Source organism: Pinus tabuliformis, chromosome 8 (genome assembly GCF_031772625.1).
Source record: "Pinus tabuliformis cultivar Carrire ecotype Pingquan chromosome 8, CPIR1, whole genome shotgun sequence".
NCBI lineage: Eukaryota > Viridiplantae > Streptophyta > Pinopsida > Pinales > Pinaceae > Pinus > Pinus tabuliformis.
In genome coordinates, this window is record NC_142294.1 from 1,545,988,078 (window position 1) to 1,546,007,135 (window position 19,058).

Below are 19,058 nucleotides of genomic sequence, written 5' to 3' on the forward strand. Positions count from 1 at the left end.
TTACGAAGGAGACATAGATTGTGTTGGGGGCCCTCCGAGCACAGATCCAGGAGTTGCGGGTGCACACTCCTCAGGGTGGTACTCTCTCAACCAGCCTCGGAGTAGGAATGGCCACAGCTAAGGAAATGTTGCGTGCCCATGTGACCAACACCATAGTGCTGCCAGAGGGGGCACTGGTTACAGAGAATGAGGCCAACAGGCCTACAGTCAGTGCATTGAAGGAGCAGGGATCAACATGGATGCACTCCCTCAGGAGACACACTATGTCCTGCAAGACGGAGTCACTGCAGAACTGCGGGCTAGGGAGGGCCACGCACTACAAGTGTTGAGTGAGCAGAAAATTAATATGGAACAACTAATCCTGCAGCGCGATGAGGTAGTAGTGCAGAACTGAAAGATGGTGTAGGTGGTTGAAGAGGCCTACCAGATGGTCCCTGAGTTGGCCATCCCAGTAGAGGCACGAACGGAGGCGCACATCCAGAGGTTAGCAGCAGGAGTGCATGAGACACGAGAAGAGATGGCTAAGGTTCAATTGGAGCTGAACCTTCAGATAGAAGAACTGCGGTTGAAGGCACAACCTTCAACTCCTCCAAAGGTAAGGGAACAGTGAGCCAGCGCCATTACATTGAGGATGGAGGAGATCAACAGTGTAGTGAAGGACTGCACCAAAATGTTGGAAGAGCCGTTCGAGGTTCTCACCACTCTGCAGGAGGACTTGAACATACAGCACTTAGAAACAGAGGCGCATGAGCTACAGCAAAGATATGATTATATAAAAGGGACCACACAAATTGTGGGCCTTACACAGTGGCTCACGCAGATGCAACATGCAAAAGCACTTAAGGAGCAGGCATACGCAACGCAACATAGAGAAGCGGTTTTGAAGGCACATGTCCAGCCTTGGATCGATGAGGCATTCGTCATTACATCCTCAATCAAAGCCAAGTTCGCGCAGATGCAGGGAACGCAAGAGAAAATACAAGGAAGCAATTCAGATACAACGGTCTCTGAACAACGTGTGCAAGAGGTACAGCAGGCAGCTTCTCGGTGCCTACCGAGCTTGTAGCAGTTTACACAGAGTTGGGAGGTCTCCGCGCGAAGATCTCCGCACCAATAGAGTGACTTGAGGGCGAGTCATGATTTTTTTGTTGGGGGCCTGTTGGGTGCGGGATCCCCCAAGGAAAGTTTTTGGGCTTAAAGCCCATATTTGAACATATCCAATGTAAAGACTTTGCATTTTCTGGGCGCAGAGCACAAAGGTTGTAAATGAGTCAAAGGGTTGTCTGCTCTCATTTTTGTAATGTAATGTTGAATTTAGAGATCTACCCATGGTTCACAGACCATGGGATTGTATAAATAGAGTGAGGCTCTAAGTTATAAAAGGGAATAACCACGAAAGTCTGTAAGATCTAATGATGATGAATTGAGTCTTAGTCGAAGTGTCGAGTCATGTCTTTGGGTTGTAGAGTAGGAGAAGGCTCTATAGCTGAGTGCGTAGAGGCCTCTTAGTCTGCAACTGAGTGCGCAGACCACTGCAACTAAGTCCGTAGGGCAGGATGAGTCTGTAACCGATTGAAGCATTAATAAAGATAAGTTTTACATCATTTCTATGTATCTTTTTCCTGTTTTGTGCATTAAATGTGTCAGATATAAATTGCATTTCTATTGTCTATATGATGCATGAACGTATATGAATGTGGTGATAAAGTGAATATAAGATAAAGTCTCTGTTTACGCGAAGATAACTAGCTGTTATAAGAAAATAAGTAAGATCTGCGGTGTAACTTGGGGAAATAGTGCAGATCACTGCTTTAGCAGCGCGAAAGAACCTTAGCCCTTGGTTAGGGCTACATGAAGGAGATTATAACAGATCGCAAAGGCCTCAAGGGTCAGGAAAGTGCGCGAAGTGACCTGCGCAAAGGTATTCACAGTCGGACTAAATTGACCCCTCAGGCATCTCAAGGGTGCAGAAACTTGGTTCCAGCATCCCCCCATACTGCTTCGGGTGAGACCTCAGTCTACGCTCCATGGGCTGTTGCTGAAAGGGCCAGTAGTACAGGGATTTGTTTGGCTAAAAAACTCTAAACTTGGGTCAAGCCCCCTTAAGCCAACATATGCAGAGCCTTATTTCCCCTGTCTTCTTTCTCACCAGAACTAGATTTGATATCCAATCGAAAAATATGATAGTACAATGATGCCCGCATTTAAACTTTTGTTAACTTATTTCTCTATGGATGGCAGCAGTCTTGGGTTAATCCTTCTTAGATTTTGTCTGAATGGCTTTTGATCGGGCTTGATTGGGATGGTACGCTGAATTATTTTCTTATCATACTCCTTCAAGTCTGCATAATCCCACACTAAAACATCAGAAAATTCAGACAATAAATGAATATATTTCTCTTTTACCTCATTTGAACAGCTTGATCATTTTTGGTTTGTCTACTGTTCTCATGTTCACATCTTCGACACCTTTCTCTATAGGAACCAATGTAGGCTTCCTTACTACATAATCTTGATCAAACAAGTCTTCTAAAGGTATAAGAACTTATGGAATTTTGTTATCCTTATGCTGTAGTATATCAACTTGAGCTGCCTCAATGACTTGATCATATTTGTCATAAAATTCATCCATAGAACAGTTCTCAAACTCTCCTTCACTCTAAAGAAAGTTATTCACCTGTTTTTCATCCCACAACGCTTGCCAATATGACAATTTGTCAGGAACAGAGGGCCAATGCTTTACATGAATCTCAAATATCTTGTTGGAAAAAATAGGGATTTTGAAATTGCTTGTCGCTGTAGCTTATGAATGTAGGTTTTAACCCCGTACAGATATTACCTGCATACAAATTCTAAAACACAGAAAATAAAAAATGCAAGAGCATAACACATAAAACATATATACACAGAGATTTTTCCCTGGATGCCAAAACCGGGACTACCAGATTGATTTTTCATTATGTTCCTTTCAATGTTACAATACATATATATACATGTTGAACCATCCAATACCATTGACTGAAAACCATCATGCCCAAAACCATGTGCGAAAACCATGCAAAAAACCATAGGTAGGTTCACCCACTTAATATAGTGTCCAAAACAATTTTCCCCGGGGAGCTGCCCCGAACCCCGTAGAGGGGGGCTACCCACCCCCATCTAACCCCCTATGACCCCACCGGTGCACAATCGGCACAACGAAGGGGTGGCTCTTCCCCCACTCTAACCCCCCGATTAACTAGGGGAGCTAGTCGTGGAAAGAATATAACACAACCCAACATTCTCCCTATTATCGGGAAATCTAGTGTCTATGTAGAGCTGCTAGTCCCACTAAGATGGGTAGCTATCTTAGAAACAAATAGATTAAAGTTACTTTCGTTTTCCTTTATGAGAAGTAGATAGGAGAGGATCAAAGAATACCAACCTCGATCTTTCGCTCGGTTCTTCGCTTGTCCCTTCTCCTCACCGAAAAGTCTTTGCCACTTCTCCCTTGACCACTCCACTTCAAAGAGTACCTGTAAAGTCAAAGAAGCATAATACCTTCAAAGTGCAGAGATCTACAATCATAAACAATATAGGACCAGATATATATTGACCACACAAATGCATATACTATCAGACATACAAGAATGTGGAGGAAAACTTAAATATCTTTATTGATATAAAGATTAGAAGAGAGGATTACAACCCGTTGATCTGACCCAACGTCATTCTCCCAGCATGAAATCCCTTCTTCACCTCATGAAAATCTTAGATCACCCAACACTATGATATTCCACCAAGAAACTAACAGCACTTCCTTACAAGATACAAAATTCCAGCCTCTGGATCTCTGTGATGAGGGATCCATATATAGATGATTGTAGGGGGGTGAGTCAGCTTTTGGGATTTTTATTAGTGTCCTCTCTCTGATAGTTCTTGATTCCACTTGGAGATTGATGATCTCTTACTCATCCCTGGGCGAATTCAGAGAGGCAAGTGTCACAGGAGAAGTTTCTGGAAGATTCCATGACGATCCACCTTGCAAACTGTCTCTGCCATTTGTCTACTCTCGCCCATCGCACCCTATAGAAGAGCTTTCCAGTATGCATCGCACCCTTTACACTGAGTAGGTGAGATGCATCGCACCCTCTGCACTGGGCAGTCTATATGGTCCAGCTTTGACCAGTTCTGAGTAGTTTTCTGTGGAGAACTTCTGGGAGATGATGTAATCAGCTGACCTTGTTCCTTTAGGGTGTGAAGCAACACTTTTAGGGACTTAGGAGCCCTTGGTTTATGGACATGTATGATTGGGGTTGCAATGCCCAGAAATTTCTATAACACTCCCACTTGTTGTTTTCTTTCCACAAGGGGCCACAGGAGAGCTTAATCATTTAACCAGAACTGCAACACCCATTGTTTCTCTACACCAAGAGAACTTCTTAGAACTCACAGATTTTGTTAATGCATCTGCAATATTCTTCAAAGTGTCCACCTTTACCAGCAACACCTTTTTTTCTTCTATCATATCCCTCACAAAGTGATATTGAACATCATTGTGCTTTGTCTTTGAATGATAAGCAGGGTTCCTTGCCAAGAAAATTGCACTTTGGTTGTCACAGTCTATCCTTATAGCTCCTTGTACTAACCCCATACTTGAACACAATCTCTGCAACCAAACTGCTTCCTTGCTTGCATGAGTGGCTTCCATGTATTCAGCCTCTGTAGTTGATAATGCCACTGCAAATTTTTTCTTACTCATCCAACTAACTGCACCTCCAAATAGGTTAAACACATACCCAATTGTAGATATTCTATGATCTAGATGTCCAGCTCAGTCTACATCAACAAACCCATAGATATCCAAAACTCTCTCCGATCCTGGTCTTCCTTGGTAGCACAAACCATAATCACTATTGCCACGCAAATACCTGAAAACCTGCTTCACTGCTATCCAATGCTCCTTCCCTAGTTTTGACATAAACATGCTCAATACTCCCACTGCATGTGCAATGATTTGTCTAGTACACACCATCACATACATCAGGCTACAGACTGCACTTGCATATGGAACACTGGACATGTACTCTTCCTCTTCTTGTGTTTTGGGACATTGTTCAGTAGATAAATTTACACCTACAAGAATAGGAACCTTCACTAGTTTACTATCCTTCATATTAAACCTCTGCAATATTGTCTCAATATACTTCCTCTGGTTTAATGAGAGCTTCCTCTTTTCTCAATCTTTTTTAATTTCCATGCCGAAAATATAGTCTGCAGCGCCAAGATTTTTCATGTCGAATTTGGAGGACAATTGGGTCTTCAAATCCTGGATAATTTCTTTGTCATTTCCAACCAGTAGCATGTCATCCACATACAATACCAGATAAATAACACAGTCACCAATTAATTTAAAATACACATAGTGATCGGCTTTACTTCTGGTGAATCCAAGTCCCCGTATAAATGTATCAAATTTCTGATACCACATCCTTAGTGACTGTTTTAGCCCATACAGAGACTTCTTTAACTTGCATACCAGTTCTTTCTTACCCTTCACCACAAAGCCTTCAGGTTGCTTCATGTAGATCTCCTCTTCTAGATCCCCGTGGAGAAATGTTGATTTCACATCCATCTGTTCTACCTCAAAATCAAAAGCAATAGCAACAAATAAAAGTAATCTAATAGAAGCTACCTTAGCAACAGGAGAAAAAAATATCGCCAAAATCAATTCCCGGCACCTAGGAATAACCTTTTACTACCGACCGGGCTTTGTATTTCTCCACCTTTCCTTCTGCATTTGTCTTCTTCTTGAACACCCATTTGCTTCCAATGGGTTTCCTTCCAGCCCGCAACTCCACCAGATCCCAAGCCTAATTTTTGTGCAAAGATGTCATTTCATCAACCATGGCCTCTTTCCAGATTTTTCCATCCTCTGAATCTACTGCTTCCTTCACAGTTCTGGGATCATCATCATTAATAGATAAAGCAAAATTTGAATAGAAAGCAGATGGATTATACCTTTTTGGCTACCTTCTTTCTCAAACTAATCTTCTCACAACCGAATTTTGTGGCTCTTCGTCTTCTAATTCCTCTTCTGTTGTAGAGTCTGATTCTTCCTCCTTTAGCTCAAACTCTATCGTCTCAAGTTCCTTTGATGGGACTTCATGTTTAATAACATTTTTCACCTCTCTGAACACCACATCTTGGTTGTACACAACCTTCCTTGTTACTGGGTTCCAAATCTTATAACCATTTAAACCATCCTTATACCCAATAAAGATGCACTTTTTAGCTTTACTATCCAACTTTGTTCTTTTCTCCTTTGGAACATGTACATATGCATCACATCCAAATACCCTCAGATGTGAAAGAGAGGGTTTCTTACCAGTCCATACCACTTGTGGAGTCTTATCCTCCAACACTGATGAAGGTGAACTATTGACCAAGTAACATGCTATCTCCACCGCCTATGCCCAGAATTCCTGTCCTAACCTGGCACCACTGAGCATGCTTCTTGCCCTTTCCATAAACATCTTGTTCATTCTTTCTGCAACTCCGTTTTGCTCAGGTGTGTATGGAGTAGTCTTCTATCGTGCTATACCACACTTCTTACATAATTCTTCAAATTCCTTGCTGCAAAACTCTCCATCGTTATCTATCCTCAACACCTTTATCTTCTTCTCTGTCTGGTTTTCCACCAAAGCCTTAAATTCTTTAAACCTGTCAAAGACTTCAGATTTCTTCTTGAGGAAATATATCTAGGTATTCCTTGAGAAGTCATCTATAAATTATACATAGTACACAAACTTACCCAGTGATGGAACCTTCATAAATCCAAACACATCACTGTGCACAAGCTCTAATATATGTTTCACCCTCTTACCACCCGAGGGGAAACTCATCCGATTCTACTTCCCATATACACAATTTTCACAGAAAGCAAAATCCAGAGATCTATTAGTCATACCTTCTACCATACCTTTACCATGAAGTATTCGAAGGCCCTTCTCTCCAATATGTCCAAGCCTTTAATGCCATAGCATGCTCTTTTCTCCAAAGACCAATAGATTTTCTGCTCCACTTTCAGGAACCAAAGAACTGTTTCACCAATCAATAACAATGCTACCTTACAGTTTGTACAGAGTTCCAATTCGAACTCCCCACATTAATACCAATGCTCCCCGAACCATCTTGCAGTTATCTTTCTCGAACACTGTTTTTACACCTGCATCATCCAGCTTACTTACAGAAATCAGATTTATGGCCAATGCAGGAATATGCAAAACACCCGAAAGTGTTCTAACCCTTCCACCTTGCAAATTCAACTTTACTTTTCCACAACCAATGATTCTAGCATTCCCATCATCCCCTAAGAAGGCATCACCACCATCATATTTCTCATACTCGCAGAACCACTCTTTATGGGGAATGAAGTGAAAGGATCCACCTAAGTCAATCAACCATGCCTCATGATCTACATGTGTACTTGAAGAAGCCAAGTCTACATCCCCTTCTTCATCTGAGGTGGTTTTCGCCTCTGTGGAAGGAGCATCATCAAATCCCTTTCCTTTGTCAGGAGCTTTAGATTTCTAGTCCCTTTTGTAGTGCCCTTCCTTTCCACATTTCTAGCACACCTTTACAGGTTTCCCTGGAGATTTATATCTCCCTCTAGATTTAGATCTCCCACTTGATGACTTATTTTTGTTTCTGTTCTAGGACCATCCTCATACAGATAAGGCATCACCATTATGGCTCTCCATATTTTCCCGTCTCATCTCCTCTATTAGTACGGATGAGACTATTTCATCAAACTACAAGGCAGTTGCATTGCTACCTATTGCAATAACCAGACTATCCCAAGAATCTGGTAGAGAACACAACAAACTAATGCACTTATCTTCATCTAAAATTTTAATATCAATAGATAATAACTGACTTACCATGGTATTAAATGCATTCAGATGCTCTTTCATCGAGTCTCCATCTTTCATCCTCAGGGTATACAAATTTTTCTATAGGAACAATTTATTCACTAGAGACTTAGATTGGTACAAAGTCCCTAACTTGACCCACAAAGTCTTAGCAATAGTTTCCCCTGATACATTCAGCAACACTGAATCTGAGACACAAAATCGTATTGTGCTCTTTTCCTTCTGATCCAACTTCTTCCATTCTTCATCGGACACTCCCATTGGTTTAGTACCCGGATATAGCGCGATCCACTGATCTTTATCTACTAACAAATCCTCCATCTTGAGTTCCATAACTCAAAACTCTGACCATTAAATTTCTCGATCTATATCTTTCCACTACTCGCCATCTTCTTTCACCACCAGAATCGATCTTGCAAATCTCCCACTGAACAGGGTCTACCACAGGCCCGAGTGAAACCCCTCAGCAACAAAGGTGTCCCCTTGAAGCCAAAACACCTCTGATACCAAATGTAAGCTTTAACCTCGTACAGAAATTACCTGCATACGAATTTTAAAACATAGAAAATAAACAATCCGAGAGCATAACACATATACACAGATATTTTCCCCTGGATCCCAAAATCGGGACTACCAGATTGATTTTTCATTATGTTCCTTTCAATGTTACAATACATATATATACATGTCGAAGCATCCAATACCATGGATCGAAAATCATCACGCTCAAAACCATGTGCGAAAACCATGCACAAAATCATAGGTAGGTTCGCCCCACCTAATATAGGATCCAAAAAAAAATTCCATGGGGCGCTACCCTGGACCCCGTAGAGGGGGGCTACCCATCCCCCTCAAACCCCCTGTGTCCCCCCCACTGCACAATCGGCACAACAAAGGGGGAGCTCCCCACCCCCCCGCCCCACCCCACCCCCCCCCCCCCCCTCTAACCCCTCGGTTAACTTGGATGGCTAGTCATGGAAAGAATATAACACAACCCAACAATGAATCTGCCATAAGATTCTGACTCCTTGGTACAACTGAAAGTGTATATTCAAGAAACATCCTCAAAATATCTAAAACAAAATTTCTATATTGTCTCATTCATGGATGGTGAGCTTGATATTCACCTTTAACTTGCTTGATCACTAGTTATGAATCACCATACACATAAATTTTTCGTGCACCCAATCTTTTCAAGATCTTTAAACCTGTGATCAACGCTTCGTACTCTGCCTCATTGTTAGTGAAATCAAAAGCTAACTTGTATGAGCATAATCTAACATTCTGAGGGAGCTCACCTTGCTGATGATGTGGACTTCAAATCCAAATGCCAATACTTGCTCCATCTTTCCCAAGAGCACCATCAAAGTCCATGTTCCTCTTCCAAAGGTTGTAAATCTTGTTTCTACTTTGGGTCAATTTTTTGAACTTTGTCTTCATGTCTTTCTGAATTTTCCATTACCTTCTCTGATGGTTGTTCTGAGCCTTTCTCTGCCTTATCAGATGGTTGTTCAAATGAATTTGGCATCTTTTCTTTTTCCTGATCTAATATTGTCCTTATACAATTGGAAATCTCTGGTACATCTTTAATTTCCACAAGCTGACTATCTACATCATTCAATCCACTATCATTATATAAAATAAATGACTCTAAATCTATATGTACAACATTTATAGAATGATTATTGGGCTTCTCCTTGCTAGTTATCATGAATTTCATTTTGGTTTCTCGGTACAATTTCCTCAATTGCCCGAAAACCGGAATAGTGGCATAGGAGAAGTCTAACTGCAGTGTGCCTCTTAGTTTCGCTCCCCAGGACCTTGACAATAACATACCAAATCGTGGTGGTATATCAGCTACCACCACATCCATTAAGACATTCTTTGCCAAGATTTGGTCGAGGGATACTACCAAATCTTTTATTAGACCAAGACAACGAACCTTACCAGAATCAAAAGAATACAAGTCATGGTATTCACGAGTTATGTCTAGACCAAACTTTTCCATGATGGCCTTGGGCATTAAATTATGGGAGACTCCAGAGTCAAGCATGGATTTATGAAGAATGTATTGATGGATTCTTAAACTCAAGTAAAATGGAGGAACCTCACTATCTTCTGACTTACCATCTATGGCTGGACCAAAAATCAATTCAGGCTGGTCATCTTCAAAATTAACCATGTTAGACATACGGTCAAATTTCAGCATTTTAACTATATCAGACTTGAATGAGCTAGATTTGTCTACCTCTTTTTGGATGATGTCTCTGTTCTCGAGCAGATCTCTTGGTGTCTGATCCTTCTTCTGATTGTCATGATCCTTGTTTCAACTGCTTGTAGATGGCTAATTTACTTTTCTTTGGTTAGCTACTGCTAGCTCTTTGCCTTTACTTTGATTTCTTTGAGGATTTTTCTTCGGTTGAGTATTCTTCTGCTGAGATGTCCTTTTCTGAATGGGAGTGATCGGGACATCTCTATTTCTCAAGGAATATTGCTTTTGATGAGAGCTGAGTGCATTCAATTATCCTCCTTGATAATCATCTGATTGGGTTTCCAATGCATAGTCATTTGCCAGTATGTAGTCTTCATCTTCAGGTTCCTTCGTTTTCTCAACATACTGCTCATTTTCAATCAAGAAAATGGGATGGAAATCTTCTCTAAAGAAGTGATTTTCCTCAACAATCGGGTCTATTTCATCATCAAATTCTCCTTGAGCATAATTCTGCTGCAAGGGTGTCTGAATTGGTTGCTGAGATTTCAATGCTTCAGAAGCTTTCTTCTCTCTTTGTTTTATCCTGTACTGAGGTTGTTGTTGGTTTCTGAAGTTCAAATTTCTAACTTGTGGCTCTTGAGGTCTATCTAAATCTATCATCCAGTCGGCCATCCTCTCCATGGTTCTAATTAGGGCATCTAGTTTAAGATTGGTGGAAGAAGAAGGTTCTTCTTTGATGGTTACTTTCTTTTCTGGTTTCTCATGTTTTAACCGAGACTTTTTAATCATCAAGTTTTCTTCCACGCTTACTACATTATTTTGCATTTGTTCCAAAGTTATGGGATCTCTTTCCCTTAGGTTATAAGTCATCTCTGGATCAAAGGCATCCAGGTAATGTTGAAGTGCCAAATCAGGTGGAGGTTTCATGTTATCCGGAATGGAATTACAGATCTGATTAAACCTTATAGTGAACTCCTAAACCGTCTTGTTAGGATTCCTTTTCAACGTGTTGTATTCTGCCAAGATCTGCAATGGATTATTCTTTTCCTGCCACCTGGCTAAGAACAACTCATTTAACCTATGAAGAGTATCAATGGAGCCCGCTACCAAACCACAGAACCATTTTTTCATGTCTCCATAAAAACTTTGAGCCATTGCTCTCATTTTGGCATCGTCATCATCAACCTCCTCTAAGTCAATGAAATTAGCCATTTTGTCAATATTTTGTTATGCTATGACTCTGTGGCTACCATCAAAAAGAGGAAGTCTCTGGCCATAGGTCTGAGGTAAATTAGTTTCCAACTGTCCAGGTAATACTAAGGGTGAAAATCTTGCCATGACTACTGGGGGAGGGAGTATGGGGATTACAATGGGTTGATTTGGCTGGGATGAAGATGGAGGTGCGAATACGGTTGTTTTCAAAGGTGCAGTAGAGGGGATGGCAGAAGATAAGCTTTCAAGTTGATACTGAATATAGGCTTTTTCTATAGTAATTTGTAATTGATCAGCTAGGCTTTGAAGTTTCTCAAAATTAGACCAAACCTCGTGCTCAAGTTTTGAAGACTGAGAAGTAGCAGAAGGTTGATTAAACAAATATTTTGAGGTGGGTAAGTATGAATCAAACTTTATGGGATCAAACACTTCCTCTGTAAGACAAGATTCAGACTTCGAATGAAATAGGGATAACTCAAATTTAATGTCGAAAGGAATATCCTCAATACTAAGTATCTGATCTAGCAAGGAAGTGGTCCTTTCCAATTTTGTGCTTTCAGTCTCGGGGAAAGGGACTTTAGGTTTTCTTAACAATATTTCAGGATCATCAACTGGAGAAGGAGGATTTGGGTCAGGGTTTGACCTGGTATATATTTTCGAAGCCAGTATCTTAACAGGGTCAAATATTATGTGAGGTAAAAGACTTCAGACTTGAGTGGAAAAAAGATATCTTCAAACTTCACAACAAAGGAAAGTCTTCAATAGAGAAATTTAAATTGGTAATGATCAAGAGCTTACCAATGTAATGAGGTTTTATTGGACTTGTGATCTGTAACCTTCTTCACTTTTTGAACAAGCTCTGAATATCTTCGACTGAATCAGCTGGATCAGGATGTGGAATTTTGTCTTGTTTGTCTCCTCGAAGCCAGCTCTACAATCTTGACACTGAAATTATGGGATCAACCTTTATGAAACTTAGTCCCATCATCCAAAGGACCAAATTCCAATGAAAACTTGTCGTACACCTAGGGAAAATGAACCTTTCATTCCCCGGCAACGGCGCCAGTATGTTATCACTCCTCCAGATCTCCAAGGCTGAGGAAGAGTCCAGTTGAGGTAACCACAGAGCAATCTTTCGACTTGGTAGCTAGCCCTACCAAGCTAGAGAGGACTCTCTCCAAAGAATGAAAACCAAGAGGGTTGGATGGATTAGGGTTTTAGGCTAGTTATGATGTGCAGATGTTGTTTTGATTTGATTTGGTGGGGTTTATTGCTGGATGAGGGTATTAGGTCAAAGAAGCTAGGTCAGGGCAAATGAGATATGATTGCAGACATTCAAAGGGGCAAGGTAGGTAGGTAGGCTAGCACATTAGAGTTTCTTGGGATGACATGGTTCAGATAAGTGAGGAGCTAGGAAGAGCATGAAAGATGTATTCTTCCTAAAGATTTTCGAATTTACCATGGTTACCCTTGTCTTCTTTTCTAGCATCCCAACGAAGCACCACATCTCCAATTTTGAAATCATCTTCCTTTGTTTTCCAGTCATAGATTCTCTTTATCCTCTCATGAAGCTTAGAGGTGTTCTGAAATACCTCATCCCGTGTCTGTTGTAGGTGAATCATTTGATTGATCTGGTGCTGAATATCATTCTCTTCACTTCCCGCTTCTTGTAACAATTTCATGACTGGGACTGCTAATGATGAAGGGAAAATAATATCTACTCCATACACAATTTGAAAAGGAGAAAGTCCAAGAGATTTCTTACTACTCACCTGATCTGCCCATAATGCATTGATCAACTTTTTGTGCTAATTCTTTTTGTTGGCCTCCAACATTTTCTTGATGATGTTGATTAAGGATTTATTGGAGGACTCGGCCAAACCATTTCCTTGTGGATAGTATGTTGTAGAATGTCCCAACTTAATGTTGTATTTGTCACAAAACTCAGTCATATTTTTAGACTTGAATGTTGTCATGTTGTCTGTGATGATCTTATTAGGACAACCAAAATGAGACAAGATATTAGTTTCTAAAAACTGAATGATAACTGAATCTATTGCTTGCCTGGTAGGAATTGCTTCAATCCACTTGGTAAAGTAGTCTGTAGCTATCAATATCCACTTGTGTTGTGTAGATGATTATGGGTTAATCTCGTTTATGAAATCTAGGCCTCACTTTTGAAACGGTGCATGAACTAAAATAGGTTGTAGAGGCAAAGGAACAAGTTTTCTTTTACCTTGGAAAACTTGGCACTCATGACAACTCATCACTGCTTTGTAGATATCTGCGAAAAGTGTAGGCCAATAGTAACCCACTCTCAGTACTTTGTTGGTCGTGGTCTTCCAGTACAAGTGGCCCCCACAATCTCCTTTGTGGAAGTCATTTATTACATCTTTAGACTCATCTTCTGTCAAACAGTTTAGCAACACACCTCCAGGATCCTTCCAATAAAGTGCGTTATCCATATTACAATATTTTGAAGCCTTCAACTTCAATGACCTTCTCTTAGCCTTAGACATTCCTGGAGGGGGATTTAGATGTTGCAAAACATAAATAATATCAGAATATTGTGGAGATGATAGAAAGATATCAGATACCTAAATGAGATCTACTTCTTCTTGATTGTCGGACAATGTTGCTACAAGGTTGATATCTAGAGCATGGAGATTTGACTCAGCCATGAGTTTGGCTAAGCCTTGACCCTTGATCAGCTTGGTAGGCTTGATCTCAAGATCATATTCTAATAATGCTGCTATCCATCTACCTCTTCTACCTTCTAGGTCATTCTACACAAGAACTTATTTTACCGCTGCATTAGGCACATAAGCAAGAGTATGCGAATGTAAAATGTAAACTCTAAAATCTTTCACCACCTTTACCAAAGCCAAGGCCTGTTTCTCAATGATGTTGTACTTAAGGGTTGCATCCATGATGTTGCAAATGAAAAATGCTATTGGAAACTCGTTTTTATCTTTTATCTGCATTAATACTGCTGCCATGGTATGCTTAGAAGCAAAAGAGAATATAATAAAATCATTGGAGTAATCAGGACTGATTAAAACAGGGGCAGTGGTTAAGGCAAGCTTTACTGCATGAAAGGACTTGCGGGCTTCTTCAGACCACTTTACATCATTATCCTTTTTCAACATATTGGTCATTTCTCTAAGATGTTCAGCCAAATTAGGAATAAATCTGCGTAAGAAATTCATCTTACCATTGAATGCTTGGATTTCTTTCTTGTTGTGAGGGACAACAATTTTCTGAACGGATTCTACTCGTCAAGGGTCAATCTGGATGTTTTCCTTTGACATGATGTGGCCGATAAGTTTAACTTCCCCCATAGCAAACAAACTTTTCTTCGGATTGAGAGAGATTTCGAACTTTCTACATTTCTGGAAAATGACTCTTAAATGATGCAAATGTTCATCATCTGAATGTGAAAACACTATTACATCATCTAAGTATACAACCAAGAAAACATCTTTTTCATTGGAAAAGGCTATGTCCATGGCACGCTGAAAAGTGGCCCCTGCATTTTTGAGACCAAATGGCATTTTTGCATATTTGAATGTGCCCCAAGGTGTGGTGAATGTTGTCTTGTTCTGATCATCTTCATGAACTAAAACTTGATTGTAACTGAAGTAGCCATGCAAAAGTGACAACCAGGAAGCGCCAACAACTCTCTGAAGGATATGGTCCATTTTGGGAAGTGGATAATTATCTTTCAGAGATACTTTGTTCAAGTTTCTGAAGTCTATGCAGAGCCTTATTTCCCCAGTCTTCTTTCTCACCAGAACTAGATTTGATATCCAATCAAAAAATTTGATAGGAACAATGATGCCCACCTTGAAAAGTCTGTTAACTTCTTTCTCTATGGATGGCAGCAGTCTTGGGTTAATCCTTCTTAGATTTTGTCTGAAGGGCTTTTGATCGGGCTTGATTGGGATGGTATGCTGAATTATTTTCTTATCATACTCCTTCAAGTCTGCATAATCCCATGCGAAAACATCAGAAAATTCAGACAATAAATGAATATATTTCTCTTTTACCTCGGGAGATAATGATTTGGACAGCTTGATCATTTTTGGTTTGTCTGTTGTTCTGATGTTCACATATTCAACACCTTTATCTGTAGGAACCAAAGTAGGCTTCCTTGCTACATCATCTCAATCAAACAAATCTTCCAAAGGTATAAGACCTTTCAGAATATTGTTATCCTTCAGCTGTAGTATATCAACTTGAGCTGCCTCAATGACTTGATCATCTTTGTCGTAAACTTCATCCATAGAACAATTCTCAAACTCTCCTTCACTCTGAAGAAAGTTATTCACCTGTTTTTCATCCCAGAATACTTGCCAATATCGCAAGTTGTCAGGAACAGAGGGCCGATGCTTTACATGAATCTCAAATTTCTTGTTGGAAAAAATGGGGATTTTGAAATTGCTTGCAGTTGTAGCTAATGAATCCGCCATAAGATTCTTACTCCTTGGTACAATTGAAAGTGTATATTCAGGAAATATCCTCAAAATATCTAAAATGGAATTTCTATATTATCTCATTCATGGATGGTGAGCTTGATATTCACCTTTAACTTGCTTTATCACAAGTTTTGAATCACCATACACATAAATTTTTCGTGCACCCAATATTTTCAAGATCTTTAAACCTGTGATCAGTGCTTCGTACTCCACCTCATTGTTAGTGCAATCAAAAGCTAACTTGTATGAGCATAATCTAACATTCTGAGGGATCTCACCTTGCTGATGATGTGGACTTCGAATCCAAATGCCAATACCTACTCCATCTTTCCCAAGAGCACCATCAAAGTCCATGGTCCAAAGGCCATGTTCCTCTTCCAAAGGCTATAAATCTTGTTTCTGCTTTGGGTCAATTTTCTGAACTTTGTCTTCATGGCTTTCTAAATTTTCCATTACCTTCTCTGATGGTTGTTCTGAGCCTTTCTCTACCTTATCAGATGGTTGTTCAAATGAATTTGGCATCTTTTATTTTTCCTGATCTAATATTGTCCTTATACAATTGGAAATCTCCTGTACATCTTTAATTTCCACAAGCTGACTATCTACATCATTCAATCCACTATCATTATATAAAATAAATGACTCTAAATATGTATGTACAACATTTATAGGATGATTATTGGGCTTCTCCTTGTTATTTAACATGAATTTCATTTTGGTTTCTTGGTACATTTTCCTCAATTGCCCGAAAATCAAAATAGTGGCATAGGAGAAGTCTAACTGCAATGTGCCTCTTAGTTTCGCTCCCCAGGACCCTAACAATAACATAGCAAACCATGGTGGTATCAGCTACCGCCACATCCATTAAGAAATTCTTTACTAGGCTTTGGTCAAGGGATCTACCAAATCTTTTATTAGACCAAGACAACGAACCTTACCGGAATCAAAAGAATACAAGTCATGCTATTCATGAGTTATGTCTAGACCCAACTTTTCCATGATGGCCTTGGGCATTAAATTATGGGAGGCTCCAAAGTCATGCATGGAGTTATGAAGAATGTACTAATGGATTCTTAAACTCAGGTAAAATGGAGGAACCTCACTATCTTCTGACTAACCATCTATAGCTAGACCAAAAATCAATTTAGGCTAGTCATCTTCAACATTAACCATGTTAGACATAGGGTCAACTTTCAACATTTTAACTATATCAAACTTGTAATGTCTATTTTTGACAAGTTCAGTAAGAGGGATTGACACTTTCAACTTTGAAATTTCAGTTTCTAAATTGAATGAGCTAGATTTGTATACCTCTTTTTGGATGATGTCTCTTTTCTCAAGCAGATCTCTTGGTGTCTAATCCTTCTTTTGACTATCATGATCCTTGTTTGGACTACTTGTAGATGGCTGATTTACTTTTCTTTGGTTAGTTGCTACCATCTCTTTGCCTTTACTTTGATTTCCTTGAGGAATTGTCTTCGGTTGAGTATCCTTCTGTTGTGATGTCCTTTTCTAAATGGGAGTGATCGGGACATCTCTATTTCTCAAGGAATATTGCTTCTGCTAAGAGCTGAGTGCATTCAAGTATCCTCTTTGATAATCATCTGATTGGGTTTCCAATGCATAGTCATTTTCCAGTATGTAGTCTTCATCTTTAGGTTCCTTTGTCTTCTCGACATACTTCTCATTTTCAGTCAAGAAAATGGGATGGTAATCTTCCCTAAAGAAGTGATTTTCCTTAACAATCAGGTCTGTTTCATAATGAAATTCTCCTTGAGCATAATTCTGCTGTAAGGGTGTCCGAATTGGTTGCTGAGATGTCCATGCTTCAGAAGCTTTGTACTCTTTGTTTTATCCTGTACTAAGGTTGTTGCTGGTTTCTGAAGTTTGGATTTCTAACTTGTGGCTCCTAAGGTCTATCTAAATTTATCATTCGGTCAACCATCCTCTCCATGGTTCTGATCAGTGCATCTAGTTTAATATTGGTGGAAGAAGAAGGTTCTTCTTTGATGGTTACTTTCTTTTCTGGTTTCTCATGTTTTAACTGAGACTTTTTAATCATCAAGTTTGCTTCCACACTTACTGCATTATTCTGCATTTCTTCCAGAGTTGCAGGATCTCTTTCCCTTAGTTGATAAGCCATCTCCGGATCAAAGGCATCCGGGTAATGTTGAAGTGCCAAATCAAGTGAAGGTTTCAAGTTATCCGGAATGGAATTATAGATCTAATTAAACCTTATAGTGAACTCCCGAACCGTCTCGTTAGGATTCCTTTCCAATGTGTTGTATTCTGCCAAGATCTGTAGTGGATTCTTCTTTTCCCACCACCTGGCTAAGAAAAACTCATTTAACCTTTGAGGAGTATCAATGGAGTCCATTGCCAAACCACGAAACCACTTTTTCATGTCTCCAGAAAAACTTTGAGACATCAATATCATTTTGGCATCATCATCATCAACCTCCTCTAAGTCAATGAAATCAGCCATTTTGTCAATATGTTATTGTGTTGTGACTCTCATGCTACCATCAAAAAGAGGAAGTCTCTAGCCATAGGTCTGCGATAAAGCTGCCAACTGACTAGGTAATACTAAGGGTTCAAATATTGCCATGACTACTAGGGGAGGGCGTACAGGGATTACAATGGGTTGATTTGGTTGGGATGAAGATGGAGGTGTGAATACAGTTGTTTTCATAGGTGAAGTAGAGTGGATGGTAGAAGATAATATTTCAAGTTGATATTGAATATAGGCTTTTTCTGCAGTAATTTGTAATTGATCAGCTATGCTTTGAATTTTCTCAAAATTAGACCAAACCTCGAGCTCAAGTTTTGAAGATTAAGAAGTAGCAGAAGGTTGATTAAACAAATATTTTGAGGCGGGTAAGTATGAATCAAACTTTATGGGATCAAACACTTCCTCTATAAGACAAGATTTAGACTTCAAACGAAATAGGGATAACTCAAATTTAATGTTGAAAGGAATATCCTCAATACTAAGTATCTGATCTAGCAAGGAAGTGGTCCTTTCCAATTTTGTGCTTTCAGTCTCGGGGAAAGGGACTTTAGGTTTTCTTAACAATATTTCAGGATCATCAACCGGAGAAGGAGGATTTGGGTCAGGGTTTGACCTGGTATATCTTTTCGGAGCCAGTATCTTAACAAGGTCAAAGATTATGTGAGGTAAAAGACTTCAGACTTTAGCGGAAAAAAGATATCTTCAAACTTCACAGCAAAGGAAAGTCTTCA